At 40.1% G+C, this 21355-nt stretch overlaps 1 non-coding gene across 1 annotated transcript; it reads right to left on the bottom strand.

Annotated features, from left to right (window-relative positions):
* Positions 1 to 20456: 20456 nt before the first annotated feature.
* TRNAC-ACA lies at positions 20457 to 20528 on the bottom strand. The gene has a single exon. It is a non-coding gene; the product is annotated as a tRNA-Cys (tRNA).
* Between the last annotated feature and the right edge of the window lie 827 nt (positions 20529 to 21355).

Raw genomic sequence — 21355 nt, 5'->3', positions numbered from 1 at the left:
TTTTTCTGGAACTCTCTTGCTTTTTCGATGATCCAGCAGATGTTGGAAATTTGATTTCTGGTTCCTCTGCCTTTTCTAAAATCAGCTTGAACATCTGGAAGTTCACGGTTCACGTATTGCTGAAGCCTGACTTGGAGAATTTTGAGCATTACTCTACTAGCGTGTGAGATGAGTGCAATTGTGTGGTAGTTTGAGCATTCTTTGGGATTGTCTTTCTTTGGGATTGGAATGAAAACTGACCTTTTCTAGTCCTGTGGCCACGGCTGAGTTTTCCAAATTTGCTGGCATATTGAATGTAGCACTTTCACAGCATCATCTTTCAGGATTTGAAATAGCTCAACTGGAATTCCATCACCTCCACTAGCTTTGTTCATAGTGATGCTTTCTAAGGCCCACTTGACTTCACATTCCAGGATGTCTGACTCTAGGTGAGCAATCACACCATCGTGATTATCTGGGTCATGAAGATCTATTTTGTACAGTTCTGCTGTGTATTCTTGCCACCTCCTCTTAATATCTTCTGCTTCTGTTAAGTCCATACCATTCCTGTCCTTTATCGAACCCATCTTTGCATGAAATGTTCCCTTGGTATCTCTAATTTTGTTGAAAAGATCTCTAATCTTTCCCATTCTGTTGTTTTCCTCTATTTCTTTGCATTGATCGTTGAGGACGGCTTTCTTATCTCTCCTTGTTATTCTTTGGAACTCTGCATTCAAATGGGAATATCTTTCCTTTTCTCCTTTGCTTTTTCACTTCTGTTCTTTTCACCGCTATTTCAAAGGCCTCCTCAGACAACCATTTTGCTTTTTTGCATTTCTTTTCCACGGGGATGATCTTGCTCCCTGTCTCCTGTACAGTGTCATGAACCTCCGTCCATAGTTCATCAGGCACTCTGTCTATCAGATCTAGTCCCTTAAATCTATTTCTCACTTCCACTGTATAGTCATAAGGGCTTTGATTTAGGTCATACCTGAATGGTCTAGTGGTTATCCCTACTTTCTTCAATTTAAGTCTGAATTTGGCAATAAGGAGTTCATGATCTGAGCCACAGTCAGCTCCCACTCTTGTTTTTGCTGACTGTATAGAGTTTCTCCATCTTTGGCTGCAAAGAATATAATCAATCTGATTTCCGTGTTGACCATCTGGTGATGTCCATGTGTAGAGTCTTCTCTTGTGTTGTTGGAAGAGGGTGTTGGCGTTCTCTTGGCAAAACTCTATTAGCCTTTGCCCTGCTTCATTCTGTACTCCAAGGTCAAATTTGCCTGTTACTCCACATGTTTCTTGACTTCCTACTTTTGCATTCCAGTCCCCTATAATGAAAAGGACATCTTTTTTGGGTGTTAGTTCTAAAAGGTCTTGTAAGTCTTCATGGAACTGTTCAACTTCAGCTTCTTCAGCGTTACTGGTTGGGGAATAAATAGACTTGGATTACTGTGATATTGAATGGTTTGCCTTGAAAATGAACAGCGATCATTCTGTCGTTTTTGAGATTGCATCCAAGTACTGCATTTCAGACTCTTTTGCTGACCATGATGGCTACTCCATTTCTTCTAAGGGATTCCTGCCCACGGCAGTAGATATAATGGTTATCTGAGTTAAATTCACCCATTACAGTCCATTTTAGTTCACTGATTCCTAGAATGTCGACATTCACTCTTGCCATCTCCTGTTTGACCACTTCCAATTTGCCTTGATTCATGTACCTAACATTCTAGGTTCCTACACAATATTGCTCTTTACAGCATCAGACCTTGCTTCTATCACCAGTCACATCCACAACTGGGTGTTGTTTTTGCTTTGGCTCCATCCCTTCATTCTTTCTGGAGTTATTTCTCCACTGATCTCCAGTAGCACCTACCCACCTGGTGAGTTCCTCTTTCAGTATCCTATCATTTTACCTTTTCATACTGTTCATGCAGTTCTCAAGGTAAGAATACTGAGGTGGTTTGACATTCCATTCTCCAGTCTCTGTCCTAGGGATGTTTAATGTGGCTGTGTTGCGTGGTTCAGTGGTAAAGAATCCATCTGCCAACACAAGAGATGTAAGAGATGTGGATTCGATCCTTGGGTCAAGGAGATCCCCTGGAGGAGGAAATGGCAATCCACTCTAGTATTCCTGCCTGGAGAATCCCATGGACAGAGAAGCCTGGTGGACTACAGTCCATGGAGTTGCAAAGAGTCAGACACAACTGTGCATGAAATCATACATGCATGTTAGAATTGTAGGTTTTTCCAGTGGTCAGAACTACAGTGTGTGTACATGTATAAAATAGGTTACAAATAATACCGACTCTTCCAATTCAAATTCAGGACTATGGGAATTTTACTTAACATCTTCTATATTACTTATGTGAATCTCTTTGTTTCACACTAGGAATATCTTGCTCAGTTGTTTCACCCCACCTTATGTACACAATACTTTCAGAATAACATAGATACTACTGCCATCATTATGATTAATGTGACTATACACATAAACTTTTCCTAGTCTCCCTCTATTATGAATAGTTGGACTCTATCTGCACTGTCGGAAGATACAGACATTAGTTTTTGTACCTTCATTTTCAGCCCTCATTTAAAATTAGGAACATATATAATGCCCAACACCAGCTTTATCTTAATGTCTCTCTGGATATTTTGGTCATTTTAATGGTAATAGTATCCCTGAGATCATGATGTTAATAACTTTACTTGTGCCCTTTATATGTATAAGTAATTTTGATGAAAATGCAATTCTTTGTTTACATTTTCTGTTTTTGAGTGTCTTAAATGTTATTTCATTATCTTCTGACATAAAGCATTTCTGTCAAAGTCTGATGATAATCCAATTTCATTTTCATTTTAAGTCACCTGCTCTTGGGCCCAGTTAACCAAAGGATTAATATATTTTTTTAAATTTAACTTCTAGTAATTTTATTGGAGTAAAATTCTGTTAGGAATTTTGTAACTGTATTCTCTACTACATAGTAAAATCTCAATGTATAGTTTAAAAATGCATGTGTATATATGTGTGTGTGTATACATATACATGTGTGTACATATGTTTTTGGACTTTTTCTTGAATTATACCTTTTTCTGTTTTCTTGTTTTGGTTTTCTTCCTGTTTAGAGACCCATGTTGCCTGAATCTTTGATGTTCTTTACTTATCTTGCATATTTTTACTTTCTCACAAATTTAAAAAATTTATTTCCTCTTTTTAAAACCTTCTTCAATTTTCTGCCTTCTGTCTTAAGCTCACTTCTTTTATTTGCTCTTCTTTCAAGTTTATTCTTCACTTCTAAAATATTTTTTGGCATTTGGAAATATATATTTAACATTTTTTCCTGTATTCTGTCACTTCATTTCTAAGTTTCACTGCTTCAGCTTTATACTCTGTTTCACCTCTTATATCATTTTCTAAATTAATTCTAGCTTATTTTAAAAATAGAATGTTTTGGTTATAGTTTTGTGAGCATATCTTTCAGGGGTGCTTTCATCACAGGCATGTTTTTCTGCTTCTTTCATTTTTTTTCTCTGAGAATCCCTGGCTCCATTTCCTACCCTGACATTTATCTGAAGCTTCTCTTCCTTTGTCTCTGCTTTTCACTTTATTTCCTCCTACAAAGTTTCTGGGCTCATGCAGGCTTTTATGGCTACTGGGAGTTGGTCCTTGCCCACCTATTTTTTGGGATTCCCTGAAATACTTTACTACTTAGTTTTGCTGTAAAAGTTGTTAATGAGTTTAATAGTTTTGTATTTATTTTAATTTAGTTTTCAACTGTAGAAGAGAGAAAACTAGCAAGATAAAACACAAAGGAATTGATAAAGACAAAGTTAAATAAAGAAAAGCAAAAAGTTAAGTCAATGAATAAAACTAAGGACTTGTTCTTTAGAAAGACTAACAAGTAAGCTTTACCCTGGAGCAATTTTTAGGAATGAGACACATACAACATGAACAAAACTGCAATTTGATGGACAACAATATAACAGTTATTGTGAAAGCCCAAGCAAAAGATTATTTTCCAAGTAAGTATAAACTATAAAAACAAGCTCAACAATAGAAAACTAAACAGACTAATGTGCACACAGCAGGCTTGAAACTGCTCTCTTCAGAAAGACCTCCTTACAGGTTGGCTCTTGGCTGGCATCTGAGATCTTGGCACTTGACCCATTCTCCCCACTATTAAAGATGGTTCACTGTGCTCTGGACTGTGTAATCACTCTGATTTATGGGAACCTCTTCTCTTTGGAGAAGAATGTGTAACCAGCCCCTCCATGAAAACCTTGGGCACTGAGTCTCCACTAGGCTTCACTAGCCGGGAACAATGCACTTTTGATTACATTTTTCATTGCTGGAAAAAGGAACATGTTGACTTCCAGGGATATCCTCCCAAGAAGGAGAGAATGCCTCTAGACACCATCCAAGTCTCCTTTCCTTGTGAATATCCTTTTATGATAAGGCTTAGCTGTGAGTGCAACTACATGCTGAGTCCCTTGATTAACACCAGTGGACCACTGAATGTTCAGTTCAGTTCAGTCACTTAGTCGTGTCCGACTCTTTGCGAACCCATGAATCACAGCACGCCAGGCCTCCCTGTCCATCACCAACTCCCAGAGTCCACCCAAACTCATGTCCATTGAGTCGGTGATGCCACCCAGCCATCTCATCATCTGTCATTCCCTTCTCCTCCTGCCCCCAATCCCTCCCAGCATCAGAGTCTTTTCCAATGAGTCAACTCTTCTCATCAGGTGGCCAAAGTATTGGAGTTTCAGCTTTAACATCAGTCCTTCCAATGAACACCCAGGACTGAACTCCTTTAGGATGGACTGGTTGGATCTCCTTACAGTCCAGGGGACTCTCAAGAGTCTTCTCCGAAACCACAGTTCAAAAGCATCAATTCTTCAGCGCTCAGTTTTCTTCACAGTCCAGCTCTCATATCCATACATGACCACTGGAAAAACCATAGCCTTGACCAGATGGACCTTTGTCAACAAAGTAATGTCTCTGCTTTTTAATATGCTATCCAGGTTGGTCATAACTCTCCTTCCAAGGAGTGTCTTTTTTTTTTTTTTTGGAGTGTCTTTTATTTCATGGCTGCAATCACCATCTGCAGTGATTTTGGAGCCCCCCAAAATAAAGTCTGACACTGCTTCCATTGTTTCCCCATCTGTTTTCCATGAAGTGATGGGACCAGATGCCATGATCTTAGTTTTCTGAATGAGCCAACTTTTTCACTCTCTTTCACTTTCATCAAGAGGCTCTTCAGTTCCTCTTCACTTTCTGCCATAAGGGTGGTGTCATTTGCATATCTGAGGTTATTGATATTTCTCCTGGCAATCTTGATTCCAGCTTGTGCTTCTTCCAGCCCACCACTTCTCATGATGTACTCTGCATATAAGTTAAATAAGCAGGGTGACAATATACAGCCTTGAAACACTCCTTTTCCTGTTTGGAACCAGTCTGTTGTTCCATGTCCAGTTCTAACTGTTGCTTCCTGACCTGCATATAGGTTTCTCAAGAGGCAGGTCAGGTGGTTTGGTATGCCCATCCCTTTCAGAATTTTCCACAGTTTCTTGTGATCCATACAGTCAAAGGCTTTGGCATGGTCAATAAAGCAGAAATAGATGTTTTTCTGGAACTCTCTTGCTTTTTCGATGATCCAGTGGGTGTTGCCAATTTGATTTCTTGTTCCTCTGCCTTTTCTAAAATCAGCTTGAACATCTGGAAGTTCACGGTTCACATATTGCTGAAGCCTGGCTTGGAGAATTTTGAGCATTACTTTATCAGTGTGTGAGATGAGTGCAATTGTGCGATAGTTTGAGCACTCTTTGGAATTGCCTTTCTTTGAGAGTAGAATGAAAACTGACCTTTTCCAGTCCTGTGGCCACTGCTGAGTGTTCCAAATTTGCTGGCATATTGAGTGCAGCACTGATTTCACAGCATCATCTTTCAGGATTTGAAAGAGCTCAACTGGAATTCCATCACCTCCCTTCTGTAAATCACACACTGATAACCCAAAAATAAATGAAGAAGATAGTCAAATTTCTACTCCTCTAAAAATGTTTCAGGTTCAGAGAGTTTCAGTAATATTGTACTAAGTCTTTAAGACACCAGGCTTGTAAATTCTCTTGAAAAGAAAAAGAAAGTGAAGACACTCAGTCATGTCCAACTCTTTGTGACTCCATGGACTGTAGCCTACCAGGATTTTTCATCCATGGGATTCTCCAGACAAGAGTACTGGTGTGGGTTGCCATTTCCTTCTCCAGGGGATTTTCATGACACAGAGATCTAATCTGGGTCTTCACCACTGCAGCCAGATGCTTTTATCATCTGAGCCAAATTCTCTTATTGAAATCTATTTTACTGATTTTTTCTTGATAAGGATTTCTAAGCAGGATCTTTTAACTTGTAACATTCTCTGGTATTCTTTATCTAGTTTTCTTCTCTGTATTACCAATCTGCTGTTTGACATAGAAAGATTTATGATTGTATTGTCTTTTAATATTTTAACTCCATCTCAATGATGAAAATAACTTTTTATAGAACATGTGCTCCGAAGTTAGATTTTCCAGATTTGTGTTTTCACTCTTGATAGCTATAAGATCTTGTGCAATTTACTTAAATTTTTTTTTTGATCCTCAGTTTCATCATGTGTAAAGTACTAATATAGAGTTCAATTCAGTTCAGTTGCTCAGTCGTGTCCAATTCTTTGAGACGCCATGGCCTGAAGCACGTCAGGCCTCCCTGTCTATCACCAACTCCTGCAGTTTACTCAAACTCATGTCCATTGAGTTGGTGATGCCATCCAACCATCTAATCTTTTGTTGTGCCCTTCTCCTCCTGCCTTCAATCTTTCCCAGCATCAGGGTCTTTTCAAATGAGTCAGTTCTTCACATCAGGTGGCCAAAGTATTGGAACTTTAGCTTCAACATCAGTCCTTCCAATGAACACCCAGGACTGATTTCCTTTAGGATGGCCTGGTTGGATCTCCTTGAAGTCCAAGGGACTCTCAAGAGTCTTTTCCAACACCACAGTTCAAAAGCACCAATTCTTTGTGCTCAGCTTTCTTTATTAGTCCAACTCTCACATCCATACATGACTACTAGAAAAACCATGGCCTTGACTGGATGGACCTTTGTTGGCAAAGTAATGTCTCTGCTTGTTAACATGCTCTCTACGTTGGTCATAATTTTTCTTCCAAGGAGCAAGTGTCTTTTGATTTCATGGCTACAGTCACCATCTGCAGTGATTTTGGAGCCCCCCAAAATAAAGTCTGACACTGTTTCCACTGTTTCCCCATCTATTTGCCATGAAGTGATGGGACCAGGTGCTATGATCTTAGTTTTCTGAATGTTAAGCTTTAAGCCAACTTTTTCACTCTCCTCTTTCACTTTCATCAAGAGGCTCTTTAGTTCCTCTTCACTTTCTGCCATAAGGGTGGTGTCATCTGCGTTTCTGAGGTTATTTCTCCCGGCAATCTTGATTTCAGCTTGTTCTTCATCCAGTCCAGCATTTCTCATTATATACTCTGCATATAAGTAAAATAAGCAGGGTGACAATATACAGCCTTGACGTACTCCTTTTCCTATTTGGAACCAGTCTGTTGTTCCATATCCAGTTGTAACTGTTGCTTCCTGACCTGCACTCAGATTACTCAGGAGGCTGGTCAGGTGGTCTGGTATTCCCATCTTTTTAAGAATTTTCCACAGTTTGTTGTGATCCACAGTCAGTTATTTTATTTTGATTACTGATGTGTGAAATCATTTCTCAGGTGATTCCCAGGTGGCGCTGAAGAAGAAATTCATAGGGCCTGGACTCCATCTCAGGCCTGTCCGTGCTGATCGTGCTAGGCCGCCTCTCCAATGGACTCTGAACTCTGTGCTTAGCACCTGTGGGAATGACAATGGAAGCATAAGACTCCCTCTGGGCACGGGAATCTTGAAGATCACATCCAGGTTACTCATTGCCTAAGAGAAAACAGACACTAATCACCCCTGCCTCCGGACAGTATCTATCAGAATGTAACCACAGGCTTATTGATTATTAACTGTTTGAACACATAACACGGGAATGATGGGGTTATTGTGATTGTATTTACCCTTCCTTTGTAAGCCTCAAGGGGTTTGGGCTGGTGGGTTTGGACACGTACACATGGGGTATAAAAGATTTTCACAAATGCTGGTCGGGGCCCTCAGCTAAGAGGAGACTCTGCCTTGGGCCCGCCAGTGTAATAAACTGCACTCCACTATCTGCATTGTCCTTCTGAGTGAGTTTGTTTCCCAGAAAGCATGGCTATAACAGCGCTAGTGGTAAAGAACCTACCTGCCAATGCAGGAGATGGAGAGAACTGGGTTTGATCTCCAGGTCTGAAGATCCCCTGAAAGAGGAAATGGCAACCAACTCCAGTATTTTTGCCTGGAAAATCCTATGAACAGAGGAGCCTGGCAGGCTATGGTCCGTGAGATCGCAAAGAGTTGAAAACAACCGAGCGTCTAACTGGGACCTGACTGTGGCTCAGATCGTGAACTCCTTATTGCCATATTCAGACTTAAATTGAAGAAAGTGGGGAAAACCACTAGTCCATTTAAGTATGACCTAAATCAAATCCCTTATGATTACATAGTGGAAGTAAGAAATAGTTTTAAGGGACTAGATCTGATAGACAGATTGCTTGATGAACTATGGACAGAGGTTTGTAACATTGTACAGGAAACAAGGATCAAGTCCATCCCCAAGAAAAAGAAATGCAAAAAAGCAAAATGGCTGCCTGAGGGGGCCTTACAAATAGCTGTGAAAGGAAGAGAAGGGAAAAGCCAAGGAGAAAAAGAAAGATATATCCATTTGAATCCAGAGTTCCAAAGAATAACCAGGAGAGATAAGAAAGCCTTCCTCAGTGATCAGTGCAAAGAAATACAGGAAAACAATAGAATGGGAAAGTCTGGAGATCTCTTCAAGAAAATTAGAGATACCAAGGGAAAATTTCATGCAAAGATGGGCGCAATAAAGGACAGAAATGGTATGGACCTAACAGAAGATATTAAGAAGAGGTGGCAAGAATACAAAGAACTATACAATTAAGATCTTCACAACCCAGATAATCACGATGGTGTGATCACTCACCTAGAGCCAGACATACTGGAATATGAAGTCAAGTGGGCCTTAGGAAGCATCACTATGAACAAAGCTAGTGGAGGTGATGGAATTCCAGTTGATCTGTTACAAACCCTAACAGATGATGCTGTGAAAGTGCTACATTCAATATGCCAGCAAATTTGGAAAACTCAGCCGTGGCCACAGGACTAGAAAAGGTCAGTTTTCATTCCAATCCCAATGAAAGGCAATTCCAAAGAATGCTCAAACTACCGCACAATTGCACTCATCTCACACACTGATAAAGTAATGCTCAAAATTCTCCAAGCCAGGCTTTAGCAATATGTGAACCGTGAACTTCCAGATGTTCAAGCTGATTTTAGAAAAGGCAGAGGAACAAGAAATCAAATTGGTAACACCCACTGGATCATCGAAAAAGCAAGAGAGTTCCAGAAAAACATCTATTTCTGCTTTATTGACTATGCCAAAGCCTTTGACTGTGTGGCTCACAAGAAACTGTGGAAAATTCTGAAAGGGATGGGCATACCAGACCACCTGACCTGCCTCTTGAGAAACCTATATGCAGGTCAGGAAGCAACAGTTAGAACTGGACATGGAACAACAGACTGGTTCCAAATAGGAAAAGGAGTATGTCAAGGCTGTATATTGTCACCATTATTTAACTTATATGCAGAGTACTTCATGAGAAGTGGTGGGCTGGAAAAAGCACAAGCTGGAATCAAGATTGCCAGGAGAAATATCAATAACCTCAGATATGCAGATGACACCACTCTTATGGCAGAAGGTGAAGAGGAACTAAAGAGCCTCTTGATGAAAGTGAAAGAGGAGAGTGGAAAAGTTGGCTTAAAGCTCAACATTCAGAAAATGAAGATCATGGCAATCAGTCCCATTACTTCACAGCAAATAGATGGGGAAACAGTGTCAGACTTTATTTTGGGGGGCTCCAAAATCACTGCAGATGGTGATTGCAGCCATGAAATTAAAAGACGCTTACTCCTTGGAAGGAAGGTTATGACCAACCTAGATAGCATATTAAAAAGCAGAGACATTACTTTGTTGACAAAGGTCCATCTAGTCAAGGCTATGGTTTTTCCAGTGGTCATGTATGGATGTGAGAGTTGGACTATAAAGAAAGCTGAGTGCCAAAGAATTGGTGCTTTTGAACTGTGGTTTTGGAGAAGACTCTTGAGAGTCCCCTGGACTGCAAGGAGATCCAACCAGTCCATCCTAAAGGAGATCAGTCCTGGGTGTTCATTGGAAGGACTGATGTTGAAGCTGAAACTCCAATACTTTGGCCACCTTATGTGAAGAGTTGACTCATTTGAAAATACCCTGATGCTGGGAAAGATTGAGGGCAGAAGGAGAAGGGGATGACAGAGGATGAGACAGTTGGATGGCACCGATTCAATGGACATGAGTTTGGGTGGACTCTGGGAGTTGGTGATGGACAGGGAGGCCTGGCATGCTGTGGTTCACAAAGAGTCGGGTCACAAAGAGTGTGACATGGGGTCACAAAGAGTTGGACACGACTGAGTGACTGAACTGAAGTGAACTGAGCGTCTAACAGTGCTACTGTTACTGATGTGTGGAATCATTTCAACCTATTAAGGGTTCCCCTGAAATAAATGTATTCATTTATGCTGGGTTGGCCAAAAAGTTTGTTTGGGTTTTCCTGCCATGGTTCAAAAACCCAAATGAACTTTTTGGCAAACCCAATATATTCACTCACATATTCAGTCATCATTTGTTCACTAAATCTTTTTTTAAAATTAATTAATTAATTTATGTCTGCCCTGAGTCTTTGTTGCTGTGTGCAGACTTTCTCTAGTTGCAGTGAATGGGGTCTACTCTTTGTGGTGTGTGGGCTTCTTATTGCTTTGTGGTCTCTAGTTGCAGAGCACAGACTCTAGGCTTCAATAGTTGTGGTCCAAGGACTTTGCTCCATGGCATGTGGAATCTTCCTGGACTATGCATCCAACCCGTGTCCCCTCAACTGGTAGGCCTAGTATTAGCCACCGGACCACCAGCAAAGTCCTATTCACCAATCTTAAATGCCAGATACTAATCTGGGGCATGACATTTTGTAGCAAATAGAGATGGGATTGTACTCTGATAAAAGGTACAATTGAATGTTATAAAAACACAGGTAAATAAACCTACATTTTCTATTAACATCTAGAATATATTTTCTTACAATTATGTGAAGATTTTAGCATTCTTGTATGACTCCCAACTTCCTTTTAATCCCATCCCTTCACCTCCAGTTAATCTACCATGTTAATAAACTTTGAAAGTTTTCCTTCAGAATATGGTTGTTCTTATTCACAAACAAATTATGTAGATTAAACAATAATAACTATAGCTTTTTTCAACTAAATTAATCTTTTAAATTCATTACTTGTTTCTCTTCTAGTTGTAGTACTAGTGGCTAGACAATAACAACAGTATCAACAAATTGTGCAGGTAAAATCTTACATATACAAAAGGAAAATTTCACATTCTAAGAACTTTGAGAGATTCTCTGCTAGTAATTTTTTCTTTTCTTCTTTGTATATGTGGAAACCTTAATTTTGTCCTCAAAGCTGAATTTTTTTTTTTTAACTGACCTGAAATTCCAGGCTCAAAACCATTTTCTTTCAAAACTAGATAAATTCTTCTGGTGTAACTGACAGAAATTTTGTTAATCTATTCCAGAATTCTTTTTTAAAGAGAATTTTCTTCTACACTAGAAGCATTTGGGCTTCTCTGGAGGCTCAGATGGAAAAGAATCCAGCTGCAATGTGGGAGATCTGGGTTCTATCTCTGGGTTGGGAAGATCCCCTGGAGGAGGAAATGGCTACCCACTCCAGTGTTCTTGCCTGGAGAATGCCAAAGCAGAGGAGATACAGTCCGTGCAGTGGCAAAGAATTGGACATGACTGAGCGACTAAACTTACACAGAAGCTTTTAGGTTTGTTTGTAACCATTAATCTGTCCTCCATTTCTATTATTTTATTTTAAGAGTGTTGCATAAATGGAATCATACAGTATGTAACTTTTTGAGGTTGGCTTTTTTCTGTCACTCCGCATTATTCCCTAACAATTCATCCAAGTTATCGTGTATATCAGCAGTTTATCTTTTATTGATCAGTGTTCTATGATGTGTACATAACGTCAGTTTATTCAACCATTCACCTATTGAAGGACATTTGAGTGGTTTTCAGTGTCTGGCTATAAAGAATAAATCTTCTGGGAACAACTGTGTACAGGATATTCTGTGATCATATGCTATTGTCTCTCTGATGTGAATTCCCAAAGTGCAGTAACTAGGTTTATGGCTGAGGCATATTTTGTTTTATAAGAAACTGCTATGCTCTTTTCTAGAGTAGCTATGTCACTTTACGTTCTCACCAGCCATGTATGAATAATTCAATTTCTTCACATCCTTCCTAGCATTTGGTGCTATTACTAAATTTTATTTTTTAACAAATTATTTCAGTTATTCTATTATATGTATAGTGATATTTCATGTAGGGTTTAATTTGCACTTCTTTAATGGCATATGATGTCATCTATATGCCCTCTTCAATAAAATACCCATGAATTTGACCTTTTTCTAATTTGATTAATTGATTTTCAGTGTTGAGTTCTGAAACTCAACACAATATATAAAGGGTCCTTTATATATTCTAGCTACAAGTCCTTTTTTGGATATGTGCTTTGCAAATATTTTCTTACACTCTTTCCATCGTCTTTGCAGAGCAACTTTTAAATTTTGTTGAGATCCAACTTAGCAGCTTTTCCTTTTACACATCATGCTTTTGGTGTCAAGTCTAAGAATATTTTTCTCGTCCCCAAGTCCTGAAGAATTTCTTCTGTTTCTCTGTAGAAGTTTTTAGTTTTATATTTAAGTATGTTAATCATTTTGAGTTAATTTTTGTAGAAAGTAAAATTTTGTTTTCAATGTATTTATATTTTTCCTTGCAGTGTCCTCCTGTTAGCTCTTTAGAATTATTTATTTACAGCTGCCCTGGGTCTCTGTCGCTGCATGTGGCTTTCTCCAGCTGTGGTCGGCGGGGGGCTCCTCTCTAGCTGCGGGGCTCGGGCTTCTCCTCACAGGGGCTTCTTGGTTGCAGAGCATGGGCTCCAGGCACATGGGCTTCTGTAATTGTGGTGCGCAGACTTAGCTGTCCCACAGCATGTGGGATCCTCCCAAACCAGGTATCGAATCTGTGTCCCTTGTTGGCAGGCAGGTTCTTAACCACTGGACCACCAGGGAGGTGCTCTTGTTAGCTTTTTATACTTCAGGAGTATACGTGTGCATAAGTGTACAGCTTAAGGAGTTTTCACCCACTGAGCAAATGCATGTAACCAGCATCCAGTCCAAGAAATACACCATTAAAAGATCCCTGTGTCTCTTCCTACTAATGGGGCATTTTTCCTGTTTTTTGAACATCCTGTTAACAAAGTCATGTTGTGTGTGTTATTTTGTTTCTAATTTCTTTCATTCAGCATTATGTTTGTGAGATCCACCTACAGTGTTATGTGTAGTTCTAAGTTATTTATTACATGACTATTACATGAATGTATTTTGATCGACTTACCCATTTCTGCATAGAGAGATACTTAGGTTGTTTCCAATCTGGAACTGATATAAATAGCACTGCTTTGATTAGTCTTATTCATGTACTTGAATGAAAAGTTATGACTTTGTTGTGTACATACTTAAAAGAATTGTTAGGTCACAGGACAGGCATATATACGCAGCTTTCCAAAAATAAGTTCTAATTATCTTATCTCTTGTCCACACTTGCTATTTTCAGTCTTTAAGTTTTAGTCAGTCTAATGGATATGTGTCCCACTGCTAGTTTTTTCTTTAGGTATTTTTCAACTTTTGGTTTGGGGCCAATTTTGGACTTTTCAAAAAAATTCAAAAATGAATGAAAAGAATTGCAATATTTCCTTCACCCAGATTCCTTAAATGTTAAATATGTATGTCTATATCTCTATCTATACCTATACCTGTATCTATACCTATACCTGTCTCTATATCTATATCTATACCTATATCTGGGCTTCCCTTATGGCTCAGCCGGTAAAGAATCTGCCTGCTCTGCAGGAGACCCAGGTTCCATCCCTGGGTCAGGAAGATCCCCTGGAGGAGAGAATGGCAACCCACTCCAGTTTTCTTGCCTGGAGAATTCCATGGACAGAGGAGCCTAGTGGGCTACAGTCCATGCGGTCACAAAGAGTCAGACACGACTGAGCGACTAAAGTGCGCACACACACACACAGTATTCAAGAGTGAATTGCAAGCAATATTCCTGTACTTCTAAACACAGTGTTATTTTCTAAAAATAAAGACTTTCTTGTATGACCATAGTCCAGTGATCAAAACTGAAAACATTACCATTAATACAGTAGTGTTATCAACAACACTTACTCAGATTTCATGAACTGCCACACAATTGTTCTTTGTACCCCCCCAAATTTATTCTGGTTTGAGAAGCTTCTCCCTTCTCTGACCCATCTTGCTCTGCCACCCCAGCTTTCTTTTATTCCTAAACTGTGCAAACCTCATTTTGGCCTTCGAGGCTCGGCCCTGGCTGGGCCTTCTACCTGCAGTTTTCTTTTCTCCAGTGGCCCAAATTTGCCTCCCCACTAAATCTTGGCTTCCATTTTACTTCCTCAGAAAGTTCTTCCCTATTCATCCATTCTCTCTCTTAAACTATTCTGTTGTAATTATCTACATAGGACCCTTTGTTTTTCATTTTGTTAGTATATCATCTATGTCCACTAAAATGAGAGGCCTATGAGAGCAGGGAATTTGGTATCCATGTTCTTGACTGTGTTTCCATTGTCTGTCAAGGTAATGACTGACACATAATATGTAATTAATACAGACGTGTTACTAAATGATTGAACTGGTAGTTGATATCCATGGACGTCACATCAAACTCTTCAAAGTTATCAGTCTAGCTTTTCATGATAGTCTGTCTGAAATGCTTGAAATAAATTTACCAAATGTAATTCCAAGAACCAGCACACACCAAGGCCCTACTGTATAGCACAGGGAACTACATTTAATACCTTATAATAACCTAGAATGGAAAAGAATCATATACAGTCTGTATATACGTATGATTATATATATCTGAATCACTTTGCTGAACGCCATAAGCTAACACAACACTGTAAATCAACTATGTGAAAAAAAGTGAAAGTATTAGTCACTCAGTTGTGTCTCTGTGACCCTATGGATTATAGCCCACCAGGCTTCTCTGTCCCTGGAATTCTCCAGGCAAGAATGCTGGAGTGGGTAGCCATTCCCTTCTCCAGGGGATCTTCCTGACCCAGGAATTGAACCCAGGTCTCTGGCATTGCAGGTGGATTCTCTACCATCTGAGCCATCAGGGAAGCCAATCAACTATACTTCAATTTTTAAAAAGCAGTAGTAGTTAAGATAATCTCCCAGGACAGTAACTTTATAATACAGAGGAAGGCTCTACTAGGATATCCATGAAGTCACAATATATTGAGGACTAGACAACAAGAATTGGTTCAGATGACCTATTTATGACAATAATGTGAAACTGTTACACTGGAGAGAGCCTAGATAAGGTCAAATAGAACCTTGAGGACAGAGTAAGGACAATTTGTTTTCTGCTCATACTTCTTTCAGGCTAAGTCTACTTTTAAAATTAAATTTGATTTACAAATTAAATTAAGAGGGATGTGATGGGGAGGGAGGTGGGTGGGGAGATTGGGATGGGGAACACATGTAAATCCATGGCTGATTCATGTCAATGTATGGAAAAAATCACTACAATATTGTAAAGTAATTAGCCTCCAACTAATAAAAATAAATGAAAAAAATTTGATTTACAAATTAAATTAATTTGGCTTTTTAAACCAAAAGCAGCAGCATGTTTTTCCAGGCTTTCATTTACTTGTCCTCCTCGGTCATCACTTTTTCATTTCTTGCTCTGAAACCTGTATGGTTACAAATGTTCCAGAATATTAAATTCTGCCTCTTCTGATAATCATGTGGTTAATTCTCAAAGCTTATTGCTCAAATAGTAATCATGGAAAGATATTTTCAGTGACATGTGAAATTACAGTTGTGCACATTGACACATATGTAACATGTGATAGCTACTCACTTAGTGTTATACCATGCTATGAGTAGAGGTTGTATCTACTTCACAGCCCTCTATACATGTGTGACGAGGTTTACTGCATTGTTCCAAGTTATATAGAAAAGCCATAGTTTAGTTCTATAGGGGCAGTCACCTCTTTAACCATGATTCAGTCAAAATTGATGGAGTATTACAAAGTCTACTCTTTGAGAATACTCATCCATGGGGCCTGGGGTAGGACCTAGAGAACTGTATTCTTAACTCTCCCCCAAATGACTTTAACTGATATTGAGAAATACTTAATAGTCATAATCCAATGATGGTTGTCTGATCTACCAAGAGAGAAATTTTAAAAATGTATTGGGAAGAAAGGTTCATGTTTCTATTTATACAAGTCCTGTCGGAACATTTTGGCTCTAGCTTGGTACCTTCCATGTACTAATTAGCCTATTTTCCTGCCAGACATAAAATTACAAACCCTCCTGAACTCTTCTAACTTAGTCGCTCAGTTGTGCCTAACTCTATGCGATCCCATGGATCCCATGCAATCCCATGGATTATAGCCCACCAGGCTCCTCTGTCCATGGACTTTCCTGTCAGACATAAAATTACAACCCATCCTGAATTCTTTTAACTTAGTTAGTTTCTCAATCATGTGTAACTCTGCAGTCCCATGGACTATAGCCCACCAGGCTCCTCTGTCCATGAAATTGTCCCAGCAAGTATACTGGAGTGGCTAGCCATTCCCTTCTCCAGAGGATCTTCCCTACCCAAGGACTGAAGCCGGATCTCCTGCATTGCAGGCAGGTTCTTTACCCTCTGAGCCACCAGGGAAGCCCCTTTTAAACTTAATCTGGGATCAAAAAGGGCCACAGCTACTGAAAAAGATAAGCAGTTATTAGATCAAATCAGAAAGAGCTATGATATTAAGAGGTTATTAACTTTCAGGAAGAGTTTCTGAAGTTAAACTCCCTGCTGAAATAATCCCTGTTTAGAGACAGCTTGGGCGACATATATTCAGAAGCAGCTTTATGAATAAGCTTTTGCAGGGGAAAAAAAAAAAAAGAGAGGAAGCTGGGGATGCATTGGGTTTGTCGCCGTTTTTTGCTTGTTTCCCTCTGAGCTTTCATTCCTGTCTACCTGGTCTAAAGTTTTCTATTATCCACACCTCAACTTCATCAGCATAACTAATATTTTCCTGTGCAAGCTTACTTAGTGTATACATGAGATGCAAGTTTCAAAGATGCTGTGAGAGGCTCAGAAGAAAGACACTCTGCTGGGCTGATTTGTTGGTAAGATAGGGTAATAATAACTGTTTACTTGGAGTGCTTTCTAGCCCCTTGGGTCAGATTGCAAAATATTCAGGAAGGAGACCTCTTAGGAGTTGGATGTTCATTGAGTACTTTGATGTGGAGAGAATTTTATGCCCCACTTTTGCTCTTCTTTCCTTAAGTATCAAAGAGTGGTATTACTCTGTGGGCATACTGCCTTTCCAGGAGACAGGTTGCAAAGAGTCAGAATGCTTGTGTGATTAAGATTGTGGTTATGTGAAAACAAGATTAGGAAGATATATTAAAGGAGAAGCTTAGGAAGAAATTAGCCTGGGTTCTTGTTCCTGATACTGACCAGTCTTGTTTCTTCTCTTGGTGTGAATTTCCACATCTGTAAGAGTAGGTAGGCTAGAGGAAAGGTGGGATCCAATGGTCCACAAACACATTTTATTCACTTTATTTGGCTTTCATGAGGTTTCTTTCTTCGCTTTGTCTTCTCCACCTGTAATTTTTTTTATCCTTCTCTTCCATGAAATTTAAAACAAAATCTGAACATTAGGAAAGCCCATGTAACAATATATGTTTTTTATTTTAATTTATTGAAATCTAGTTGATTTACAATATTGGTTTCAGATGTGTGAAGTATTAAATCAATAATAATTATACTCCAGTTCAAGTTACTACAGTATAATGAGTCCATTGCTCTGTGATGTACAGTATATCCTTGTTGTCTATTTGTTTGTTTTTAAATCCTTAATTGAAGTGCAGTTTATTTACAATCATTGTATTAGTTTCAGGTATGCAGCGAAATGACTCAGTTATTTATCTATATGTCTGTCTTTCTATCCTTTCCTATTCTTTTCCCTTATGGGTTATTACAATATACTGAGTGTAGTTCACTGTCTTATATAGTAGGTCCTTGTTGGTCTTACATTTTATATATAGTAGTGTGTATATGGCAATCCCAAACTCTTGATTTATCCCTCACCCCTTTCTTCTTTGGTAACCATGTTTGTTTCCTTTGTCTGTGGGTTTATTTCTGTTTGGCATATTGTTTAGATTCTCTTAAGAGCTGAGGAGGATGGTGGCACCAGATCTGGATGGTACCTGCCTGTCGTTAGAAGTGGCATGTCAAGGTTTGTGATGTCTCTACCACTGACTACTGACTCCCAAACCCAACACTTGATGTCAGCTCCTGTTCATCACAATATTGTTGTCTGTGTTGGATAGAGAATGCATTTCTTACCCACGTCTCTAAAAAAGGTGAAAGTGAAAGACCATAAAGTCTGCATTTAAAAAAAAAAAAAAAAGTGTGGTGACATAGGGTATTGCATTTGCTCTCTTTTCTATTATTTTGGTCACATCTATAATGTTCTCCTTCCAAGAAACAGGCATCGTAAATGTGTCAAATTTAGCACGTTTGGTGTGTTCAGCATCGTTGTGGTGAGGTGAATCCTGTGACTCAGTGCCTACAAGAGGATTTAACGTGATCTCTGCCCAACGCAGCGCAGCAGGGCTCAGGTTTCAAGCGAACATGCTCAGCATTTTGTTCTGTTCCTGAATTCTTTGCCTTTGCTTCTATTCTTTCACTGAGGAGGCAAAGACATGCGGGCTAATGTATTTAATTTCTCGTTGAAACAAAATGCAAACTAAACTCCAGATGCTATATTTCAAATCTCCCAACTTTCATCTTAAATAAACTCAGTCATTTAGTAAGCATTTCTTTAGTGTCTACTACATTGCAGGATTTGTGCTCCACTTTGTGATGTAGAGAAAAAAATACCCCTTGACTGACAGGCTAGTGAGAACAAGAGACAAGAAAATAAGGGCCAGTGGGTAAAGTCCAAGGCCTTGCCAAAGAGCAGCAGGGAAACCCACTGGTCATGAAAAACTGGGTTCAGTGGACTCGATGATCTAGGAGGGTACTACCTTGACTGATTCTCAATGATGTCTACAAAAAAGGGAAGTTATTATTACTGAAATGGTGTTAGTGGGAGAGGAGTGTGAGGACTTGAACTTGTCATAAGCTGGATTTAAGGCAGCAGTTAGCAAGTGAGATCTGGTAGAGATTGTTCAACATTTTCAAACCAGGTGAGTTGCTGGACCACCAATGGTCTTGCCTTCTCGAATTCACCTGGTGTGGGTGATTGGCCAGCGTCTGTTAGGCTGACGGCTTTCCGAGCTTGTGCAGCTATGAGGCTGTTTATTTTCAAGCTAGCACAGAGCTGAGGAGAGGAGTAGGGGGCCACAAGACTTGTTCTTACTGAGATTCAGCCATTTTTCTTGACTAAATACTCCTTGGAGTTTTGTAGGTCTTTGGTTTATTTCCTGAGTTCTAAAGAAGCAGACTCTGATCATTTTTGCCAGCATTCTCCTTGTTTTATGGAGGAACAGAGTTTGAGTGGATCTGCAGTACGCTAGTGTTTCTTCTGGACTTTAAAGTCAGTTAGTCTGGGATCTTACATGGATCTGAACAAGCTGATGTTAAAAGGCTGTCAGCTTAGCTTGTCCTGCAGTTCTGTTTTGGGCCAGCTCTGAGTCACAAGACATTTTAAAACTTGTGATGTTTCTTTACACAATAGCTAGTTGTTCTGGATGGAGAGGCAATGGACTGAGCCTGGATTTGAAGTGAGGCAAGAGGGAAAAGGGCAGGCAAGTCTTCCTGGGAGGAGTGAGGTTGAAGAAGAGGAAGAATGAGCCCAGTGGAAGTGTTAGTGATGTCCTGGGGCGTGGCAGCATCATCCAGTGATTCAGAGGTGAACACCACCCACAACAGAATCCCTGCTTTTATGGAATTTATATTCTGAGGCTGGGAAGCAGGTGGGGGGCAGAAAACGAACAGATGTGATAGGTCACTACCTACATAGTTGTTAGCTAATGCTATGAAGAAAGACTGTAGCCAACCAGGCTCCTCCGTCCATGAGATTTTCCAAGCAAGAATACTGGAGTGGGTTGCCATTTTCTTCTCCAGGAGATCTTCCCAACCCAGGGTTTGAACCTGGGTCTCCTGCATTGTAGGCAGACGCTTTACCGTCTGAGCCACCAGGGAAGAGCTGATATGCAGAAAACAATCTGGCAGGTGATGGAGACTGACTGTGGTACTATTTTTCACTGAGAGGTCAGGAAATTCCTTTCTGATGAGAAGATATTAGAGCAGACTTGAATGAAGTGAGGAGTGAGCCCTGGGGCTTTCTCAGGGTGGAGTGTTCTTAGCACAGGCAATGGTGAGGGCAAATGCCTGGGGTGGGAACTGAAGAGGGAGTAACCCTGGGACAAGTTGGTGTGAAGAGACTTCCCTGGTGGTCCAATGGCTAAGACTCCAAGCTCTCAATGCAAGGGGTCCAGGTTTGATCTCTGATCAGGGAACTAGATCCCACATGCCACAACTAAGAGTTCTCAGGCCACAACTAAAGATCCCTTGTGATGGAACTAAGACCCGGCATGGCAAAATGAATAAATAATAAAGTACAATAAATTTTGTTTTAAAAATTGGGGTGTGAGGACTCAGGAGAAAGGAAGCTGAGACTGTCAAGTCACAGAGACAGGAGGTCAGCACGGTGACAAGAGCAGGGGCTTAGAACAAGGAATACAGCTCCTTAGAGGGACTGGTGTTGCTGCCTTTAGGATGCACCTCGGAAGCCGGCAGTGAGAGCCTGGTGACATCAGTCATTGCAAGGTTCCCTCGGATTCTGCAGTCTGAGGTTGTTGTCGGGCGTCTGACCACTGTGCTTAGCTGTCACTGGCTTTGTAACCACTGCTGTGAAGACCCCGCTCTGCCTTTCTGAGGAGGGGCAGACATGGCAGGGTCAGCCTGCCCAGTCTCAGTCAGACTCCCTAGTCTTACAGAAGCCCCTCGGGTTGGCCTAGGGGGACCCA

The sequence above is a fragment of the Cervus canadensis genome, chromosome 6 (assembly GCF_019320065.1).
Source record: "Cervus canadensis isolate Bull #8, Minnesota chromosome 6, ASM1932006v1, whole genome shotgun sequence".
In the NCBI taxonomy this organism is placed as follows: Eukaryota; Metazoa; Chordata; class Mammalia; order Artiodactyla; family Cervidae; genus Cervus; species Cervus canadensis.
Note: the sequence above shows the minus strand (reverse complement) of the source record. Positions and strands in the feature narration are given on the sequence as shown.